Raw genomic sequence first — 22,886 nt, forward strand, 5'->3', positions numbered from 1 at the left:
GTCCCCTGCATCGGCAGGCGGACTCTCAACCACTGTGCCACCAGGAAAGTCCATCCCACCATCCTTTTAGTGCACTTATTTTCCACTTAAATTATCAGAGCTGGTTTCTGTTACTTCTAACAAAACCTCTCTGACTAATGCACTCTCTACCTCCAAATCTCAGGCTTGAGAAAGTTTTAAGCCCCTCACAGTTCCTAAGGGGCTAATAGTGTTTATTGCCTCCTCCACATCCCTCGAAGGACTACCCAGGTAATTTCCCAGTGCCGTGAGAACTGCTCACTTTTTCCTCTTGATGCTTACCAGTATCTCTGGTATTCTTTATTCCCATCCTTGTCTACCATTTATCCTTGCTGATAAGATACACTTAGATTATCCTTAGAATAATATCCTGGCCTCTGTTCCTAAGTGCATCCCCTTCCAATTCTCTTATCTAGGCCCAATGTCTCCCATTTCCTCAGTCTTGACAAAATAACGTCATCAATTATTCTGTGTCCATTAATGTTACATTTCATATCTCCTCTTTCACGCTTGTGACTCCGGCTGTGCTTCCAGATTGCATTTGCTGATCATATTACCCTTGCCTGGTATCCTCATCCTCTCAACCTTAACCCAAAACAAGACCTCAAAATCACATGGGTGATATCCAACCCACAACTGCTTAATCTGAATCTTTGGCAGTGAGGCCCAGCAGAGGGACCATATATTTTTAGAAGCTCCCCAAATCATTTTATTCATAGCCATTTAGAATATACGACCTCACATTATGGCTTTACTTTCAATGGTCTCTCCCTCTGTGTGCATTTAGAGTTCTGCATACTCAGCCTTGATGGCCAGTATTCAGGATCACTCCTGAGCCAAGGGATTTGGACCTTCATTCTCTCCGAAGAAGAAATGGTTTCTAACCTATTTTACAATGTCACTGGCTAGTTCAGATCACCTTGGAATGGAACCAGATTGAGCAACCAGAGTTGTTTGGGGTTTTTTAGGCTCTGGAATGATCTCTGTCTCCTCGTTAGACACCTATGTTCAATTATAAGCCCACAAACTTAATTGTTACCTAGGTATCAGGTCCCCTCTAATACCCGTTCACGTCACCATCCTTCATAGCACTTACTGGCGGGTAATAGTATGCCTATTTTATAATTATTTACTATACATTTGTCTTTTTCACTATAAGTTTGATGAAAACAGGGATTTTGTTTTGTATAATTCATAGAACAGTGTCTAGTACATAGTAGATATTCAATGAGTATATGTTGAATAAGTGAATAAATGCATATCTCCACCTAGACCTTTCATAGACACCTCAAATATAACATGTCTTAAAAGGAATTATTATCTTTTCCCCAAATCTTTCCTCCTCTACAGGTTGTCTTTTTTTCTTTTAATTAAACTTTTTATTTAAGAATAGCTTTAGATTTACAGTCATTGATCTGTTTACCATCTCTATGGTTTTGCCTCTTCCAGAACGTTATGTAAATAAAAATCATTCAGAATGTGGGTTTTTCATACTGGCTTCTTTCCCTTCGTGATATACAATTAGTGAAATAAATCTATGTTTTTGCATGGCACGTTATCTCACTCTTTTTCTCACTGAATACTGTGTTGTGTAGATGTACCACAGTTTGCTTACCCTTCACCTATTGGAGGACATCTCAGTTGCTTCCAGATTTTGGTGATTTTGATAAACTGTTATAAAGATTCACGTTTAGGTTTTGTATAGACCTACAGTGACACCAGCTGGAATAAATATCTAGAAGTGCAGCCGCTGGATAAGACTAGTTAGCTCCTTAAGGAACTGCCGAACTCCAGGGACTGCACCATTTTGCATCACTACCAGCAATGAATGACAGTTCCTGTTGCTCCGTATTCTCACCAGCAACTGGTGGTGTCATTTAAAAGAGATTTATCCATTCTAATATGTACAGTGGTATCTCTGTTGTTGTAATCTTCCTTTCCCGAATAACAAATGATGTTGAGTGTTGGTTTGTCTTGTTGAATGTTTGACATATGTGGTATACAACCCACTGTTTACCACCTTCTGTCCCCCACTGTCTCACAGGCGCTCTAAGAGCAGAGACTTGCAATATCGTATTCAGCTCTGTATTTTCTAAACAGTGCCTGGCACAGAGCAGACATTCATTAAGTGTGATAGCTGACTGGATGACTATCTTGGGACTGAAGGCGAGGACTGGTGGTCTTATTCTTCAGAAGAGAAGGACCACTGTATTTTGCCCATTTAAGACTGCATTAAAGCAGTGGAAGTAGGATCCTGATAATAGGCTTGAAGAGCTCAACTGTCCAAAGCCAGAAGATAAACATAAATCTCATTCATTCATTTATTCTCTACTATATGCCAAGCACTATAGTCTCAGTGCTCCCCCCTTCCATCTCCCATGCTAGGGGTTAAAATTAAAGCTGCAAAGTGTCTGCTTGCTTATTTGGTCTAGCATGAGACTATCTGTATTTTAAATATGACATGAGAATAAAACTCATCTCTTTCCTACTTCATGAACAGGCTCCACATAGGGTCTCAGTGGAATAATGTTTATTGCTGTATCAAACGTTAATTATAATCTCCGTTAGGATTACAGTCTGTTCTAGAATGGGAGTCCATAAGAGCTTGAGAATGAGTTTTCAGAAAGAAACAAAAGGCCAGGAAAAAAAATCTCATCCAAAAAGCACACACTTAAGAACCTATGCCATATGTATCCATACGCATGCTGAGAAATCCAGTGATTTTATTTGCTAAGTGTGTTGTCTCATGTGCCTTCCACCTAGTTTGTTTGACCACAGCATTACACAGGACACACACACACACACACAAACGCTCAAAGCTCTTCTATTTTAAAATCCCCCAAATGCCACAAGATCTGAGTTTATGAACGTTGAATAAACTTGGGCCGTAGGGAGTGTAGAGAGGATCTGAATCCATTTTAACTGCCAAGCGAGTTACAAGTATGAGGCACAAAGACCCTGCTGGACACTGTTCAGAAGGGCTCAGGACCTCCATCCTACAAGACCCACTGTGAGCCAAGCTTAGTGCCCTAATGGAGTGAAGTTTAGGCTCCCGGTCATGTCGAGAATTACCTCAATACAGTTTTATTTGTGTCTCAAGATTTTATCTTTAAAAGAAAATAAGAATGAGATGTTTGTCTTTTACTGATTGAGATGCTTCCAAGAGAAAGTATTGAAGTACTCAGAGGTGTTTATGAGGTTTATCAGGTGACTGAAGTTTAGGAGAGAGAAACAGAGAAGGGAGAAAGTAGGAGGAAATGGAGAAAAACTCAATTTATAGGGATAGCTTTGTTTTTCCACTAGCAAATATTATATATCATCTCACCACCTTTAAGATGGTTTCCTGTGAATAACTTTAATATTTCTTTTATTCTTTGGTAATTATGATAATGTAAACTTTAACCATTTATTCTTTTTTTTACACTCATGCTAGATCCAGAAACCCCCTCCATCTACTAGTTGCCCTAACTCTTATAAATCATCTTGAGTTGGCATAAGTTAATTGAAGTCTCGTGGGAAAAGCCTATTATGAAGTAATGGATTCCAGTACCTGCTCTTTCTGATAACCTACCTTTGCAGTCTTCATTTTCATCCTGTGAACTTTTTGCGCTATTCTCCTGTTGCTTTGTACTATAAGTTCTCCCCTCTCATATATTCACATGCTTAACATTTTCCTCCTTCTTCCCTTTGTTTATCTGTTCTTTTACCTCCCTCCCTGCCTTTGAATGTTCTCATTTACCTTTGGGTTCTTGCTGGACCAAAGCTCTTTATCCTCCGGGCAAGCTTAGCGTTTAGTGGTAGTGAGAACAGGCATTGGTCATTGCCAAGGCACGTTCAACTTTTAAGGTACTTAATGGTTTCCGCGTTATTTTATACTTAATTCTATTTTTTGCTTCTCCCAGCTCTCATTAGATTATGCATGTGCGGATGATTCATCTCTGCATCTGCCAGAATTCCTAGACTATATTTCATGCTCCCTTATTGTCTGTTGGATGAATATAGGAATGAATGAATGCACAAATAATGAATGTATGAATTTTACTTGTTTCCAAGGGACCCACCCTGACATATCCCTGGAGACACTGTCCATGGATGCCAGGCCAGCTTTCCAGCCCTCCCATAAAGAAGCCAAGGGGCATCACGGCCCTTTTCAGTTTGGTTGGTTTTAGAACTGCTTTAAAAAGTAATCCATTTTCATTTTTCATGAAATCCAGGGAAATCCTGCATCATTGAAACAATCCAAATGAAAGTAAATCAAAGTGAATTTAAAGTATTATTGCAGATATAAACACACAAAAAGGTTATTTGTCATTTTCCCACAAATTGGGCTAGAACCTAGATAGCATCTTGTATTTTCTGAGAGCTGACATTGACTAAGGTTTCTTTTTTTTTTTTTTTTTTTGCGGTACGCGGGCCTCTCACTGTTGTGGCCTCTCCCGTTGCGGAGCACAGGCTCTGGACGCGCAGGCTCAGCGGCCATGGCTCACGGGCCCAGCCACTCTGCAGCATGTGGGATCTGCCCGGACCGGGGCCCGGACCGGGGCATGAACCCGTGTCCCCTGCATCGGCAGGCGGACTCTCAACCACTGCACCACCAGGGAAGCCCATGGTTTCTTTGATCAATGCATATAAGAAAGGAACTAGAAAGACCACACTTGGATAAGACAAAAGTCTATATGGCCATTGTTTATTTTACAGTAGAACACAGCATAACTGCCAAACTTTGAAGCAGGTAACTAGTAGTTCTACCAACTCATCTTTAGGTAACTGCCTTATATATTACATAAAAACATAAATTTGTGTTCTCCTCTCATTAATTACATTTTATCATTATTATGTCATCATGCATATAAACTTGTAAAATTATCATATACCAAAAGTGATTTTTAAAAATTAATTTATTTTTTATTTATTTATTTTTGGCTTCGTTGGGTCTTCATTGCTGCACGTAGGTGTTCGCTAGTTGCGGCGAGCAGGGGCTACTCTTCATTGCAGCGTGCGGGCTTCTCATTGCAGTGGCTTCTTTTGTTGTGGAGCATGGGCTCTAGGTGCATGGGCTTCATTAGTTGTGGCACGCAGGCTCAGTAGTTGTGGCTTATGGGCTCTAGAGCACAGGCTCAATAGTTGTGGCACATGGGCTTAGTTGCTTCGCGGCATGTGGGATCTTTCTAGACTAGGGATCGAACCTGTGTCCCCTGCATTGGCAGGAGGATTCTCAACCCTGTGCCACCAGAGAAGTCCCTCCAAAAGTGATTTAACAGCACATTTCATGCCACTGATAAGCACAGACTCTTAATCATCTCAGTAAAAGAAATGTTAACGTTTCCTCTTATTCTGGATTTCCTACTCTCTCATAGCAGACTGCCATCTCTTTGTCTCCAATGTTCCATGCACCTCACAGTCTTCCATGCACCTCAAAATCTATTCATGGAATAGAAGGTAGACTTTGGGGGACACTGTGGAATGTCTAGATTGCTATGGATTTACCTTAACCCATGATAGACTTTACCTTTTCAATCTCAATTTTAAGTTGTAAATAGATAAAATATTCTGCTATTAAAGTACCCAAATTAGAATTTGTCCTTAGAAGATATCTCAAACATAGAGCAATTCAATGTTTTGTAAAATATTAGGCTTTCTTTTTCATGTAAATGCCACAGGCAGACAGGATTCTGTGCCTGCTCCTACCTCTGTGTGTTTCCTGAATAAACATCTAGAGTTTGATAATCTATCATCCGCGTGCAGCTCATCACCTTAAAGGCATGATTAAACTAGGGAATCACAAAAGCCATTGGTACAACACACAGGTATATAAGCACAACAAAGGAAATTTTCTGTCAAAGCAGTGCCAAATTAATTTGCCCCTCCGTATTTAATCATGCATGATAGGTTTTATTGCTGCTTCTGTAATCTTACTTTTATTAAGACTGCTATCAAACTCAGAATTCAAGGATTTTATTACCTCAGGTGCCTCACAAATATAAAACAAAACCTATTTATGCCTAGGAATTTAGAGTCACAGCTAATGAATTCATTTTTATTTTTACCTTCAAAGTTAGTCTACGTATGTAGAAAATTCTTATGGTGAATATCTTAATTTCTTTACAATGGAAATATAATTAATATTGGTAGGTGTGTTCATACTCCTTCTCTTTAAAGAAGGATGCCCCCAAACCCCATTTGGCGTAATTTCCTGAGAACTACCTGTGTGAAGACACAAAGACACATGGTACATACACTTGAAATGATAATAATTAGAAAGTTAAAATGACTATAATTGAAGCCAAACAGAGCAGATACTCAAAACAGAACACTTCTTAATTTTCTCCTGATGTTTTTAAATACCTATATATTTAGTGTCTGCCTCTTTTTTTTAGAGTGTAAGTTCCAGGAAGGGAGAGATTTTGTCTTACCTATTGATGTATCCTCAGTGTCTAGAACATTGTCTGGCATAGACAGTGCTCAATAAATATTGATTGAATGAATAGGATCCAGAGTCACTCTGTAGCTAAGTGTAGAATGAGCAGTGCTAACCCACACATAGTCCCTGCGTACTTGGGATTACCAGAGAAGACCTCAGGAAAGAAGTTATACTTAAAGTTGGATGGGAAGGATGGGTAGGTAACCTTTCACTTCTCGATTTACTTCTGCCAACAGATTAATACCCTGAAGTCATCAGTCATTACTGGGATGATAAATCCTTGGGCATATCAAAGATTCCTCTGTTAAAGAGTTTTACGTTTTAGCATCTATTTTGACCAGTTCAGGCCAAAACACCATAGTAAACAAAGCAAAATAAAATGAATACTCAGGAACACATCATGCCTTAAATACATGCCTTAAATGATTTACTGGCTGGAGCCACTGATGGTTACACTTGCACGTGAGGATCCTGGCAGCGCATAGACCTCACTTGAAATGTTTCAGAGGACAGGTCCTGACAAAACAAAGCCCGTGGCAGGGCAAGTGTAGTTTCTTTGAATAACAAGTTTAGAGGGAACTTGGATTACTTTTTAAAGCAGTTCTAATACCAACCAAACTGGAAAGGGCCCATGATGCCCCTTGGCTTCTTTATGGGAGCACTGAAAAGCTGGCCTGGCATCCACGGGCAATGTCTCCAAGGATATGTCAGGGTGGGTCCCTTGGAACTCATGCTACAGTGAAGTTTGTTTGTATTCTAGACTTTACATTCACTCTAATTGTAGAAAGCAAGGTTTCAGTTCTGCTAAAGTCATAGCAGAGTTATGTGCCTTTATTATGATTAGATACCCTTATTGAGAACACATACATTTGGGGAAATGTGCATTGAATTTGGGAGAAATAGTGACATGATGGAAAGTACACAGATGCCAGGGTCAGACTATCTTGTCTTTATGACTCGACTTAAATGTAACAGCAGTGTGATCTTGGGGAAATTAATTAACTTTTGGTAGCTCCACATTTTTTTCATTAAAAAAGAGAGTACTTTAAGGATAAAATATCTAGAGTAGTACTTGGCCCATGGTAGGGATTAATTAAGTGTAGTAGTGAAAGTAATAATAGCTATTATTTATTAAGCATTTACTGTGAACCAGAAACTAAAAAGATTTCATATTTATTATCCCAATTGCTCCTCACAGAAATGCTATGAAATGAGTATAATTATTATCTTTACTCAACAGACTTAACAGACCTGGGAACTGTGATTCAAAAAATGTTAAATAACTTTTCCAAGCTCACAGAGCAAGAAAGCTGTAAAGGTGGGATTAAATCCAAGAAAAATGACTGAGCTTGAATCCGAGATTTCAGTCACTTTGTCAAACTTCCTCTCCAAATAATAGGAAATTTGTATTAAATAATAATAATTAATGTGGTATACTATCAGTCTCAAGCACATTGGCTTGACAACATAGCAAAATGGAAGGAGAATAATTAACTAAACAACCAGAATTTATTGAGTTACTCCTATGCTCCAGGTGCTGTGCCTTATACGTTTTCTCACTTAATCTTCAGAGGTGGATATTATTATTCTGCGTTTTATAAATGTTGAAACTGAGGCTTAGAGAGGTTAAAGCACTTGCCTTAGTCACTTGCAACTGAGAGCCAGTACTGGAACGAAGGCTCTTGTAAAGCAGTGAATGGAGCCACAAGGAAGAGAAGAGTTCAGAAGTGAAGAGGGGAGGGTGGCAATGGCTGGGAGTGTGGCAGGAGAGGTAGTCAGGGCCAGACGTCCAGGGCTGTGGATGCCTTGCTGTGGACCTTAGTCTTTATCCTGAGTAATAGTTCTAAAACAGAGAATTAATATGATCAGCTAAGACATTTCTTTTAGGCTTTGAAAAAAAAGATTTCATTAGAAACCTCCATCAAAAACAGTCTGAAATGTGTTTTGCATTATAAAGTTTTAAACATTCTATTCAAACCAACTTTCTTTAAGTAAAAACTTGATGGCATCATCAAAGCCATGTTGATACAATAATTCCATTATCCTCTTGCTTGATGGGGGAAGGGCTTGGTTAAGTCTCACCCAGTTTACCCTGAACAGTATGTCCTGGTTGGCGCTATTAACATAGAGATCCAGCTGCCTTTTGTCCTGCAGGGAGATGTCCAGTCATCCACTGAATGGTGGCCTATAGGCAAGATGGGAAGGCAGATGGTGAAGCCTCCATCCACCCACTTCTTAACGAGGTCCCCCTGGAAGGAAAACTGGAGACTAAGTAGTTTTCTCTGGTCTTGGTGTTGGTGACGGAGACGTTCAGTCGGTGGTGGGCCAGCTCATGTGCGTTGCAGGGGAGAATCAACTCCATTCCGCTCCTTGGATGGCAGATGACGAGCAGGACATGGCAGCAATCTTCCCTCAGCTAAGACATATTTTAAAAAGATTATCTCCAATATCAAGGTAGTGGGTCCCCTTAGAGAGCTCAGTGTGGCACAGAAATATCAGTGGGCTGCCTAGATTCCCACTAATCATATTTCCTCCTCCTGGGCACTGAGAAGGACTATATTCCCCAACTTTCCTTGCAGTTATGTTGGGTCCACGCAACTGAGATCCAGTAAAAATGATGTTCACTCCTTTCAAGTCTGACTATAAATCACCCTGGGCAGTACTTCCACACTCTTGTTTCCCTTTCCCCAATGACAGTGGTAGTTGTGGACAGAAAATGGATCCCTGATTTATCACTTACAAGACTCCCAGCAGGACCACTGACCTTCATTGCTCTATGCAATATTAATTAAAAGGAGAAAACATTTTTTATTGTATTAAGCCACTGAAATCTGGAGTTTTATTTGTTACAGTCGATCAATCCTTTTCCTTTCTAGCCTATCTTGACTAATTAATATTCTGTATTCTCATAGGAGGAAAAGTACTTCCTATGGTATGCATGAAAGCTAAGATTGACAAGGCATGTGATCCTGATTATTCTATTTTTTTTTTTTTTGCGGTACGCGGGCCTCTCACTGCTGTGGCCTCTCCCGTTGCGGAGCACAGGCTCCGGACGCACAGGCTCAGTGGCCATGGCTCACGGGCCCAGCCACTCTGCAGCATGTGGGATCTTCCCGGACCGGGGCCCGGGCCGGAGCACGAACCCGTGTCCCCTGCATCGGCAGGCGGACTCTCAACCACTGCGCCACCAGGGAAGCCCAATCATTCTATTTTTGCAGAGCAGATAGTGTTGTTGGTTCTGGGACTTGTTAAGATGTTTCCTGAGAGCAGAGTGCTTTGATTCTGTCAATGTGACAGCCAGCCTCCAAAATGATCCCTAATAATCTTTGCTTCCTGGTATTCATGCCTTTGTTCAGTCCTCTTTTACATTGAATTAGGGCTGACTTATGTGACCAATGGAATACTGTGGAAATGATGGTACGTGACTTCAGGTAATAAAATGCTTTGCAGCTTCTGCTTTGGTGTCTTGGATCATTCACTCTAGAAGAAGCCAGATGCCATCCCGTGAAGACACTAAGTGACCCCATGGAGAGACCCATGTGGAGAGGACTGAGGCCTTCTGCCAATGTCCAGCATGGCCTTGCTAGCTGCATGAGTGAGCCACAGTCGAAGCGGATCCTCCAGCCCCAGTCAAGCCTCCAGATGACTACAGCCCTCAGCCTCCTGAGTTTTCCAACTGATGTCCCAGATGATGTGGAGCAGAAACAAGCCATCCCCACTGTGCCCTTTCGGATTCATGACCTATGAAACCATGAGAAATGCCAGCTGATTATTGTTGATTTAGTTCAGGACGTTTTAGGGCAGTATGTTATGCTGCAGTATACTACGACAGCCACTAATGTCGGATGGAATCAAAGAAGACCCAAATAGGATTCCTGAACACAAAGTGGCCTGGAGGCCTGATTCTGGGCTAGTGGGCCTGTCTGCCTCTGGTGTGGACTTCTGGCTTCTATGGTAGCTCTTCAGCAGAGCTGTGGCTGCTTTCCCTCTACTTATTCTGCCTGGTTCTAGGAGCAACCGCAGTAGATGATGCTTGTGCTCTCTGTGACTGGACAAAGAACCTGGGGCACCTTTTCTCATTGAACGATGAGCTTTCTAAGTAGAATGGCAAGACATTTCTTTTAAGGTGTGCTGTTGTTATTTAATCCCTAATTTGAATTATCTTGAAAGTCAAATGGAATTAGAAAGAGAGTGTTAGCCTGTTTTAGAGACACGTTCCTCGTCACAGATTGAACTAAAATGAAGGTTCTATTGGCCAATCCATTTTCTTTCTTTTAGAAACTGCGATTGGGTAATCACGTAGTGAGAAGATCACTGGATTGAAAGTCAAATGACTTTGTCTCAAGCCCTGACCATACCTTTTGACAGCTAGATAATGTTGAAGAAATTACTAAATATTTCCCTCACTATAAAATTCAGTAGATGCTGATGATACCTAAATAAAAGGAATTAGATTGTTGTGAGAGTGAGGGTAGATAATATACTGGGACTGTTTTGGTAAAATATAAAAGGTTGCATCAATATTTTATTCAAAGGACATGTACTAAGTGTGTACTAGGGTTCAACCACCATTCTCGGATTTGCAAAGGAGCAGCAAATGGATTAAAAGCCATGCCTTCATAGAGATAACATTATATGCAGGTAGAGTCATGTATTAGTTTTATATTGCTGTCATAACACATTACCACAAAACTAGTTACTTAACACAATACAAATGTATTATCTTACAGTTCTGGATCTTTGAAGTCCAACATGGGTCTCACTTGGCTAAAATCAGGGTGGAGGCGGAGCTGCTTTACTTGCTAGAGGCTCTATGGGAGAATCATTTTCCTTGTCTTTCCCGCCTTCAAAGAAACTGCCTACATTCCTTGACTCATGGCCTCCTTTCTCCATCTTCAAAGGTAGCACTGTAGCACCTTTCTGACCAGTCTTCTGTAGTTGCATCCCTCTTTGATTCCCATCATTCTTCTGCATCCCTCTTCCACCTCTTGTAACTACACAGAGCCCACCTAGATAACCCAGGATATCTTAAGGTCCTTCAGTTAATTATGTCTGCAAATTCACAGGTTCTGGGGATTAGGTTATAGATATCTTTGGGGGCCATTATTCTGCTTACCACATAAAGTACACTTTAGTTGCGTTGAAATGCTCTAAATGACTACTTGCTCTTCAGTTTATATCAATATAACCAAAATCATACAGCACAGCTTACAATTTTATTATTATTGTTTTGTTTTGTACCCTAAGCTTATGCCTGACTTACAAGAATTAGGTTTTAAGAAATTATTCCTTCCCAGTTCTATCTAGAATTTTGCAGTTGTTTTTCCCTTAAACTATTGGGAGGTAGAGGTGGAAAAGAACCTGACAGACAAAGGAGAAAACCCAATTCATTTATTATTTCTATGTAAAGCCTGGGCGCATGATATCTTATTCATTGACCTGGATCAGAACCAGTGTTGAAATCTTATTGCTGAGATGTAATGCTATGACCCTGAGGAATGAATTTAGTTCAGAACAAACAAGACCATCAGTGACAGTCACTGTCTATTTCTGGCACATTAAATCAAGATTTTTTGGAGTGTCAGAATCTGTTATAACTTGGATTGAAATATGACAACCTGTCAAAAAATTTCCACAACTGATAACATCCCCTTGAGGTTAATAGACAAAATTATAAGATGGAATAATTTGTGTAATATAATTCATAAATTCCTTGTCATAAAATCTCAGGGGTGGGATTTTATACATATGTAGTCAGTTTTGCTGCACCACTATGTAATACTTGATCCCTTATGCTTGAAATATATTTACAAAATAGAGTAAGACACATTTCAAGTCAATTCAGTTTGATAAGAATTTGTAGGTAATTGATGATACATGAGGCACACTCCTAGGTGCTGTGGGAGGTACATTAGAGGAATAAAAGATGGCTCTCACTGAAAAGCTTGTTGCTGTAAACTATGTAAACACAGAAAATAACTGAAGAACATTACAAATCAATATACTCAAGCCCGCCATAGACCAATGAACTATGAAAGCTCGGTGGGTTCTGTTGACATGACAAAGGCTGAAGGGATATTTAGGGACTCAGGATAGATTTAAAAAGTGTGGGGAGGGGCTTCCCTGGTGGCGCAGTGGTTGAGAGTCCTCCTGCCGATGCAGGGGACACGGGTTCGTGCCCCGGTCCGGGAAGATCCCACATGCCACGGAGCGGCTGGGCCCGTGAGCTGTGGCCGCTGAGCCTGCGCGTCCAGAGCCTGTGCTGCACAACGGGAGAGGCCACAACAGTGAGAGGCCCACGTACCGCAAAAAAAAAAAAAAAAAAAAAAAGATATAAATGTAGTGTTTGCTGTTTATCTGTGATACACATTGTAAATAAACTGGATGTCATTACAATCAGGGAGCCAACCTAGTTGGCATATGGCAGAATAACAATTGTTTCCTTATATTCAGAAATTTCTGGATCATCTAGAATCTTCTTGGTTTTATCTGAAGTACTGTCTTTTGGAAATTCAGATGAAAAAGAGAGAATATTCTTGCTTATTTATCCCTCAATTGAAATAAAAGATAAAGGGAGGGAAAAAAAATCAGGGAGGTTTCCCTTCCTTACCCTACGTGCAGGTTTACTGAAAAATTTATTTCCGACCATGAGCCAGGGCTACGGTTTCCCATGTGGGAGATGCCTTTAACTCATTTCAATTTGTCAGGCTGAAGAATCTTGGCGCTTTTATAGCTGGGGAGGAAAAACATTGGATCTTCATTTTTCTGTTGCTCTAAGTAGGGTTATATATGGAGGGAAATAGATTTGGGGAAAAAATGTCCAAAGAGTTTGACTTTTACTTACTTAGTTATTTAAAACAGAGTATATATGGTTTAAGATAAAATAGAATATCAACTTTAGAAGGTGTGTGTACATAAATAATTTTTAACTTTGTGGATGAAAATTAGGATTTTACTTGAAGGGCTGTTCGAAATTATTCATCGATGCTCTGCTTAGCATATTCTCTTGGAAAATCCACTTAGAAGAAACAATAGGATTTCATATCTTCAAATAAGATGCTTAAAAATAGGAGACTCCAGGGCTTCCCTGGTGGCGCAGTGGTTGAGAGTCCGCCTGCCGATGCAGGGGACGCGGGTTCGTGCCCCGGTCCGGGAAGATCCCACATGCCGCGGAGCGGCTGGGCCCGTGAGCCATGGTCGCTGAACCTGCGCGTCCGGAGCCTGTGCTCCGCAACGGGAGAGGCCACAACAGTGAGAGGCCCGCATACCGCAAAATAAATAAATAAATAAATAAAAATAGGAGACTCCTAAAATCTCTTAAGATCTCCTTAAAAATAGGAGACTTTATTTAATTGCTTTTATACGTCTCTTGCTCACCCTTGTTTTGTCCTTGGTAGTTTTTGGTCTAGTTTTAAGCACTCCTGGCTTTTTCCTGCTTCTTTCCATTAGAGCTACTTCCACAGCCCAATAGACTGTTAAGAAAGTTTGAGGGTTTTTTATATAATGACTTTTTTTTCTCTGAAATTCTTCTTCGTTTTTTTTTTTAAACAGTGTTTCTCCATCCAGTTATATCTCTCTTTAATTATGCTTTAGCTATGCCTAAATAATTCTTTCTCCACTTTAGTTTTCATACCCTTAGGTTATTTTAAGCAATCATCATGTCTCTCATCAGCTATGCTTTTAAGCTTGAAATGGCAGCCTTATTGACCGATGATGCTATTTGAAATCTAGTGTTTGTAAATATAAGTTTGTGATTGTAGGACTTAAAGCATTGGATGGGAGTAAAATATTTTATTTATTTACTTTCATTTACTTCTTTGTGCTGCCAAAGGAAAAAGGACAGAAAACAGTATTTGCTCTGAAAACTGTAGAAGAAAGTGTTTGACTTAGTTCATTCTTTCTGTGCTTCTGTGAACATTTTCTCAGAGGGGGAGAATTTAGCTCCATAGTATTTCTTTATGAAAAATTACCCTATGTGTTTCCTATAAGAAGTAAAGAGACTTTTCAGAAAAGTGAGAGCTAATTTATAAACAGATCTTAATGCATCTGAGATGTATAGGAGTTAAGAAAAAAGGAAACACTGCTATATGTACTTATGTATATGTATTTCTGAAAATTTGTTTCAAACTGTATTTAGTTAATTGCTTCACTATGATACCAGTATTTTAGTTCCTTATGTGTTAAACACTGGAGTAAGAAAGAATAAGAAAGTCCTGGATCTTGCCCTTCAGAAGGGCATTCCACAGTAAGGAATAAAAACAGGTGAGCAGATAATAAAAATGCAAATGCAGTAAAGTGCCAAAATAAATGAGTAAGAACAATCTGGAATTTTAAAACATCGATTGTCCTGTAGGTAAAGTGAAAAATTCTAAAGAAATATAATCACTACCAGCTCCCCCAATTACTTTCTAAATTTGGATATTTGCATATTATTATTTTTTTAATTGGGAGGGTAATTAAGTTGTTGGCAAGGTATTCAGTTTCGTGTTTTTTACTAGAATTGGAGCTTTTATATGTCAGAGTTAATGTATAATTATATAAAATGGGAAGAAACGTCTTAAAAAGACCACTTAAAAATTTGGTTCACAATTCAAAGGAAGTTTAAAAATGTGATTTAAAATACATCATAGCATCACACTAAAGAGAACTAGCCTCATTTACAATCTCATATTGCACTAAATTAAGAATTTGGTGTCATGGCAGCCAACTAATTGATATGTAGACACAACCCATTGGGAACATAGGGCAATAGTTAGGATTATGTTCACCATATTTCATCTAGATAATCCTGCTTTAAAAAGCTAGATATTTTATCCTATTTTTTCAATGTCCTACCAAAATAAGGTTTTTGCCTCTGGCCTGAGCTGACCATTTATAGGTAAATTATTAATTGATTGACTGGATTATCACAAGATGAATAGGACCCAGCATTAGGTTCATTAAAATAATAGGAAGGAAAAACAGTTGGTCTACTTATTTTGACATCTAAGCTTCTAAATCAAAATTATATTTTATAGTTTTCTGCATAAAGGTCTTTTGCTCCTTAGGTAGATTTATTCCTAGGTATTTGATTCTTCTTGTTGCAGTGGTAAATGGGAGTGTTTCCTTAATTTCTCTTTCAGATTTTTCATCATTAGTGTATAGGAATGCAAGAGATTACTGTGCATTAATTTTGTATCCTGCTACTTTACCAAATTCATTGATTAGCTTTAGTAGTTTTCTGGTAGCATCATTAGCATTCTCTATGTATAGTATCATGTCATCAGCAAACAGTGACAGCTTTACTTCTTTTCTGATTTGGATTCCTTTTATTTCTTTTTCTTCTCTGATTGCTGTGGCTAAAACTTCCAAAACTATGTTGAATAATAGTGGTGAGAGTGGACAGCCTTGTCTTGTTCCTGATCTTAGAGGAAATGCTTTCAGTTTTTCACCATTGACAATGCTGTTTGCTGTGGGTTTGTCGTATATGGCCTTTATTATTTTGAGGTAAGTTCCCTCTATGCCTATTTTCTGGAGGGTTTTTATCATAAATGGGTGTTGAATTTTGTCAAAAGCTTCTTCTGAATCTATTGAGATGATCATATGGTTTTTATTCTTCAGTTTGTTAATATGGCTTATCACATTGATTGATTTGCATATATTGAAGAATCCTTGCATTCCTGGGAAAAAACCCACTTGATCATGGTGTATGATACTTTTAATGTGCTGTTGGATTCTGTTTGCTCATATATTGTTGAGGATTTTTGCATCTATGTTCATCACTGATATCGGCCTGTAGTTTTCTTTCTTTGTGACACTGATGAAAGAAATTAAAGATGATACAAACAGATGGAGAGTTATACCATGTTCTTGGATTGGAAGAATCAACATTGTGAAAATGACTATACTACCCAAAGCAATCTACAGATTCAGTGCAATCCCTATCAAACTACCAGTGGCATTTTTCACAGGACTAGAACAAAAAAAAAAATCACAATTTGTATGGAAACACAAAAGATCCCGAATAGCCAAAGCAATCTTGAGAAAGAAAAACAGAGCTGGAGGAATCAGATACCCAGACTTCAGACTATACTACAAAGCTACAGTAATCAAGAGAGTATGGTACTGGCACAAAAACAGAAATATAGATCAATGGAACAGGATAGTAAGCCCAGAGATAAACCCACACACATATGGTCACCTTATTTTTGAGAAAGGAGGCAAGAATATACAGTGGAGAAAAGACAGCCTCTTCAATAAGTGGTGCTGGGAAAATTTGACAGCTACATGTAAAAGAATGAAATTAGAACACTCCCTAATACCATACACAAAAATAAACTCAAAATCTATTAAAGACCTAAATGTAAGGCCAGACACTATCAAACTCTTGGGGAAAACATAGGCAGAACACTCTATGACATGAATCACAGCAAGATCCTTTTTGGCCCACCTCCTAGAGAAATGGAAATAAAAACAATAATAAACAAATGGGACCTAATGAAACTTCAAAGCTTTTGCACAGCAAAGGAAACCATAAGCAAGACAAAAAGACCACCCTCAGAATGGGAGAGAATATTTGCAAATGAAGCAACCGACAAAGGATTAATCTCCAAAATTTACAAGCAGCTCATGCAGCTCAATATCAAAAAAGCAAACAACCCAATCCAAAAATGGACAGAAGACCTAAATAGACATTTCTCCAAAGAAGATATAAAGATTGCCAACAAACACATGAAAGGATGCTCAACATCACTAATCATTAGAGAAATGCAAATCAAAACCACGAGGAGGTATCACATCACATGGGTCAGAATGGCCATCATCAAAAAAATCTACAAACAGTAAATGCTGGAGAGGGTGTGGGGAAAAGGGAACCCTCTTGCATTGTTGGTAGGAATGTAAATTGATACAGCCACTATGGAGAACAGTATGGAGGTTCCTTAAGAAACTAAAAATAGAATTACCATATGACCCAGCAATCCCACTACTGGGCATATACCCTGAGAAAACCATAATTCAAAAAGCGTCATGTACCACAATGTTCATTGCAGCTCTATTTACAATAGCCAGGATATGGAAGCAAGCTAAGTGTCCATTAGCAGATGAATGGATAAAGAAGATGTGGCACATATATACAATGGAATATTACTCAGCCGTAAAAAGAAATGAAAGCGAGTTATTTGTAATGAGGTGGATGGACCTAGAGTCCGTCATACAGAGTGAAGTAAGTCAGAAAGAGAAAAACAAATACCATATGCTAACACATACATATGGAATCTAAAAAAATGAAAATGGTTCTGAAGAACCTAGGGGGAGGACAGGAATAAAGACGCAGGTGTAGAGAATGGACTTGAGGACACGGGGAGGAGGAAGGGTAAGCTGGGATGGAGTGAGAGAGTGGCATGGACATATATACACTACCAAATGTAAAATAGATAGGTAGTGGGAAGCAGCCACATAACACACGGAGGTCAGCTCGGTGCTTTATGACCATCTAGAGGGGTGGGATAGGGAGGGTGAGAGGGAGATGCAAGAGGGAAGAGATATGGGAACACATGTATATGTATAACTGATTCACTTTGTTATAAAGCAGAAACTAACACACCATTATAAAGCAATTATACTCCAATAAAGATGTTAAAAAATATTTTAATGAACAGTACTTAGTCACTATGCCAGTGACTACATTGAAAAAGTTGCATTTTGTTTAATAGAATAAAACTGTAATTTCATGCCAGTACAAATCAAAATAGTAGCAAAGTAACTGCCAGCTTTAAATACATTTATTAAGATAATAAATTTATTAATATAATAGTTGATGTTTTCAGAGGTTCAGAGCACTGTCTCTGCAGTAATACTTCTATGGACAAGCTAAATTTGCATTAGTCTGCCTTGCCAAAGTAAGTTAAATTTTAGGTCAAATTAATTAGAGCTCTTTGAGCATTTGGTGTACATAAAGGTAGAAAAATGAACTTGAAGCTTTGGAAGATGGTGTTTAAGATTAAATGAGGAGTACTGTTGTATTTGGACTGGTTAATATTGTTATCTGTATACTCTTTACCATATAGTAAGCACACGTTCTAAGGATAGTTTGGGGAACAGTTTAAAGCGTAGTTTAAATAGATTTTAGGGTCTCAACTTTCTCATCTTAAAAGCTGAGAGTAGTAATTTGTGCCTTGCAGGGTTGCTCCAAGGATATGATGGCTAGTGTACATACAGGACCTAGCACATAATAAACGTTCAACGAACAGAAGCTGTAGTTGTCAGAAATGTCTTTCTCACGTGCACATGTTTTTCTGAGGTGCAGATTATTGCCCCAAGTCATAAAGCTCACCATTATATAGAAAGCACGTTAAATTCATAAAAGTGGGGAAATCTATAGGGAAACCGCAGAGAGGGAGATTCTCCCACTTTCAAAGTTGGCGCTCACCCTAAGCCTCCTCAAAAACCCAGACAGACAGCACCAAGGACCCAGACAGACAGCACAAGGACCCAGACAGACAGCACCAAGGATGGGCAGAAAGGAAGTGAGGAAGGCCAACACCAGCCAGCCTGTGGTGCTGCTACCGTCAGGGCCAGCCCACCTGCCTCCCCTTGCAAACCCTCATGGGGCCTCACACTCACCTCCCCTGCCATCACCCAAGCTCCACGTGAGCACAGAAGTGTCCCGTGGTAGCCAGACCATCACTCAGTTACTGCCACAATTATTCACCTACAGCAGATTCCAGAATTCTCTGCTCCTGGATTCAGGGGATGTGCTGTAAGACTCTTCGAGCCTGGAGGCAATTAGCAGGAGACCAGAAAAAATAAAGGTGATGGCAGTCAAATTGTAAAAGCTGAAACCAGCTAGCAATGTGAGGGTGAATTTGATATAGTTTGAGAGAGGGAAATATCTGTCACGTGTCTCTGTTTTCTTAACAAATGTGAATGAGTATTCAATAAAAATATTAGTTTTCACTTAGCTCTCTGAACTGTAGCCCCATAGCACAGTTGTTTGAGGTTCCCATTACTGGATTTCTGGGTTTAAGAGTAGAACTTTTAAACAAAAAGGGTCAACTAGTCCTAAAGTTAGATCTCTAGAAAAATTATAAGTTCTTTTGGTATTGATAGTTTAAATTTTACTTACTTGAATTTCTTCAATAAAAAGAAAGACAATAAGAGAAAAATACTGTAAAGAGAAAATACCCTATTTGCTGAATTAAAATGTATGATTTTTAATAAGAATTTCATATGAATCCTCCTCCACACCTAATCCCACTTAACTATTTACTTTCTATAGCAAAAAAAAGGAGTTAAAATACAGCTGAAAGATATGTTAATTACTCACGTGAAAGACAAGTGACAGTAAACATGAGAACAACACATAACAATACATGCATGCGCACAGAAACCATTACAATGCCTGATTCTTTTGAAAAAGTACCCATCTAGAAAAGAATATATAGCGTAGGGCAGGTTTTGCCCTTCGTGCCTATGATTAAAGTCCTAATGCTATGTTGCCTTAAACCGTGCCAATTTCATTTCTACAGTGAAATACACTTTAGAGGATGGGAAGAAAACTGATTATTTAATCAAAGGGAGGGAGAAAACCAAAATAATCCACTGTATCTCATGAAGGAGTAGAGGTTGGGGTTAGGAAAAACCTCAGAAAGCATTATAATAATGGTACTTCTTTATTTTAAGTAACAAATAAAATAGCAAAACATTTTTTTTCCCATCATAAAACTGACTTTGATCCCCAGTACAGCCATTGAGTGGAAAATTGAACCACAGTATAATTGCTTTCCCTGTGACTGATAAAGTGGTGTAACAAATTTTGTGTTTGAATGATAAAATCAGCAATTGGCCCCTAGCATTTCCCTCTGCCATTCCTCCAAGGACACTCAAGTCCCATCAGGCTCCAGGGCAAGAGAAAGGATGGAAGAACTAACTGTAAATCTACTCCAAGTTATTGTTGGATTTCTCTTGCTTACTTGCTTAAGGAAATAAAAAAATAAAATAAAAATGTCCATGTTTGTCTTTAATGCCTAATATAAATCACTTCCGAATGTGAGGGGGAAAAAAAAACAGCTTTCGCTGAAAACTGATTACAGATGTAAAAAAAAAAAAAAAAAAATTTAAAGCCATAGTAAGAAAAATTATTTTACTCAAGAGCAAAATCTTGTTAGAATGGGGAAATTGTCTTCGGAGTCCCAGGGACAAATGCTACAGCTGTTTGAGGCAGAGGCACAGCCAGAAAGGTGCAGGAAGGAAACCATTTGTGAGCTCATTATGACAGCACTTAACTGTGGAAAGACACTTCCACTTTCCGGGTGGAAGCTCAGCAGAGCTCACCTGCCCATCACCACAGCTGAGTTTCCCAGCTTATTTGGGGTAACGATCCCAAATGGCTGTGCCGGTTGTGAAATTCTGTGGATCCCTCTCAATTTTTTTTTTTTTTTTTTTTTGTAATACGCGGGCCTCTCACTGTTGTGGCCTCTTCCATTGCGGAGCACAGGCTCCGGACACGCAGGCTCAGCGGCCATGGCTCACGGGCCCAGCCGCTCCGCGGCATGTGGGATCTTCCCGGACTGGGGCACGAACCCGTGTCCCCTGCATCGGCAGGCGGACTCTCAACCACTGCGCCACCAGGGAAGCCCCCCTCTCAATTTTTTAATTTAGCTGGTATATTTTCCAGAAGAGGGTAAATTCCTAGCCCCTAGAAGAGACAGTGATGGTATTAGTGTATCTGGTAGAGGGGGAGGGGAGGAGAAGATCCCAGTGAAGCAAGGGCCCTACAATGAAAGCCTGAAAGCTTCAATCTGGGTGTCTTTGTGGAAGCTCATCTTGCACTGAAACACTTGGTTTGCACACCTGGACCCAGATTTGGTCATCTGCAGGTACCTACTGAAATTCAGCTTTACACAAAGAAAATGTGTTTCTTGAGTAGTGCTTCTGTTTTGTTTTTTGTTTTAATTTATTTATTTTATTTATTAACTTTTGGCTGCGCTGGGTCTTCATTGCTGCGCGCGGGCTTTCTCTAGTTGCGGCGAGTGGGGCCTACTCTTCGTTGTGGTGCGCAGGCTTCTCATTGCAGTGGCTTCTCTTGTTGCGGAGCATGGGCTCTAGGCATGTGAACTCAGTAGTTGTGGCGCACGGGCTTAGTTGCTCCGCGGCATGTGGGATCTTCCCGGACCAGGGCTCGAACCCGTGTCCCCTGCATTGGCAGGTGGATTCTCAACCACTGTGCCACCAGGGAAGCCCCAGTGCTTCTGTTTTGACCTGGAGATACGGCAACATGCAGAGACCCAAGGAAAAATGTTTGCAAAGATCAACTTCTTCAAGCTTCACAGAAGCTCTTCATTTCATTTGGTGCACTCAGATTAAAGCACAGTCCTGTAGTAGGAGGGGTTGGGGGAGGGATGGAGTTGGAGGAGGGTTGGGGTTAGCAGACGTAAGCTATTATATATAGAAAGCATAAACAACAAGGTCCTGCTGTACAGCACAGGGATATATTCAATGTCCTATGATAAACCAGAATGAAAAAAAGACTGTATATGTATGTATAACGCAGAAATTAACACAACATTGTAAATCAATTATACTTCAATTAAAAAAAAAATAACTTAAAAAAAAAAAAAACAGTCCCTAAAAGCAGTCAGCCAGCCTCTCCAGCACTTGGTACTTGATACAATGGAGAACCCTAACGGGCAGCCTTATGAGCAATTTTGTAAAATTATCCTAATACTTCTTTTGTTTTCCAGATTTCTGTGTGAGCATAAATAGCATTTGTTTCATAGTTTATATATACTTTGGACCTCTTGAGTTGTTTTTCTAATTTTAATGTTGGACATTTTCAACATGTGTAAAAACAGAAGTGTCAGTATCCTGACAGACCCATCACTCATGTCCACAGTTGTTAAGTGGAAAGCAGTGGAATCCATGGGAAACTGCGTCATCTCCATGCTTTCACCCTTGCTGCTGCCAGAATACTCTACGTGGCAGACAGAGTGATCCTTTAAAACATAGTAGGTCAGGTAGAATCCCTGTTCAGATCCTCCGCTGGCTCCCTGCAGTGGGCTGAATAGTGCCTCCTGTCCCCACTCAATAGATAATATCTGTCCCGACTGCCGGAACCTGTGACTATGACTTTATTTGGGAAAAGAGTCTTTGTGGGGGTAATTCAATTAAGAAGCTCGAGATGAGATCATCTTGGCTGTAGGGTGAGCCCCAAATCCAATGACAGGTGTCCTTAGAAAGGCAGAGGAAAATTTGGGGCGTACAGACATAGAGCAGGAGGTGATGGGACGACAAGGGCAGAGGCTGGTGTGATGTGTCTACAAGCCAAGGAAGGCCAAGGGTTGCAGCAGCCACCGGAAGCCAAGAGGAAGCCACAGAACAGATTCTCTGTCAGAGCTCGCAGAGGGAACCAGTCCTGATGACACCTCGATCTCAGATTTCTGGCCTCCAGAACCGTGAGAGAAAAATG

At 39.8% G+C, this 22,886-nt stretch overlaps 1 pseudogene; it reads right to left on the reverse strand.

The window, feature by feature from the left end:
- Positions 1–8,038: 8,038 nt before the first annotated feature.
- Positions 8,039–9,209, reverse strand: LOC117200641 (patatin-like phospholipase domain-containing protein 4; annotated as a pseudogene).
- Positions 9,210–22,886: the final 13,677 nt, after the last annotated feature.

This window comes from Orcinus orca, chromosome 10 (genome assembly GCF_937001465.1).
Source record: "Orcinus orca chromosome 10, mOrcOrc1.1, whole genome shotgun sequence".
Taxonomy (NCBI): domain Eukaryota; kingdom Metazoa; phylum Chordata; class Mammalia; order Artiodactyla; family Delphinidae; genus Orcinus; species Orcinus orca.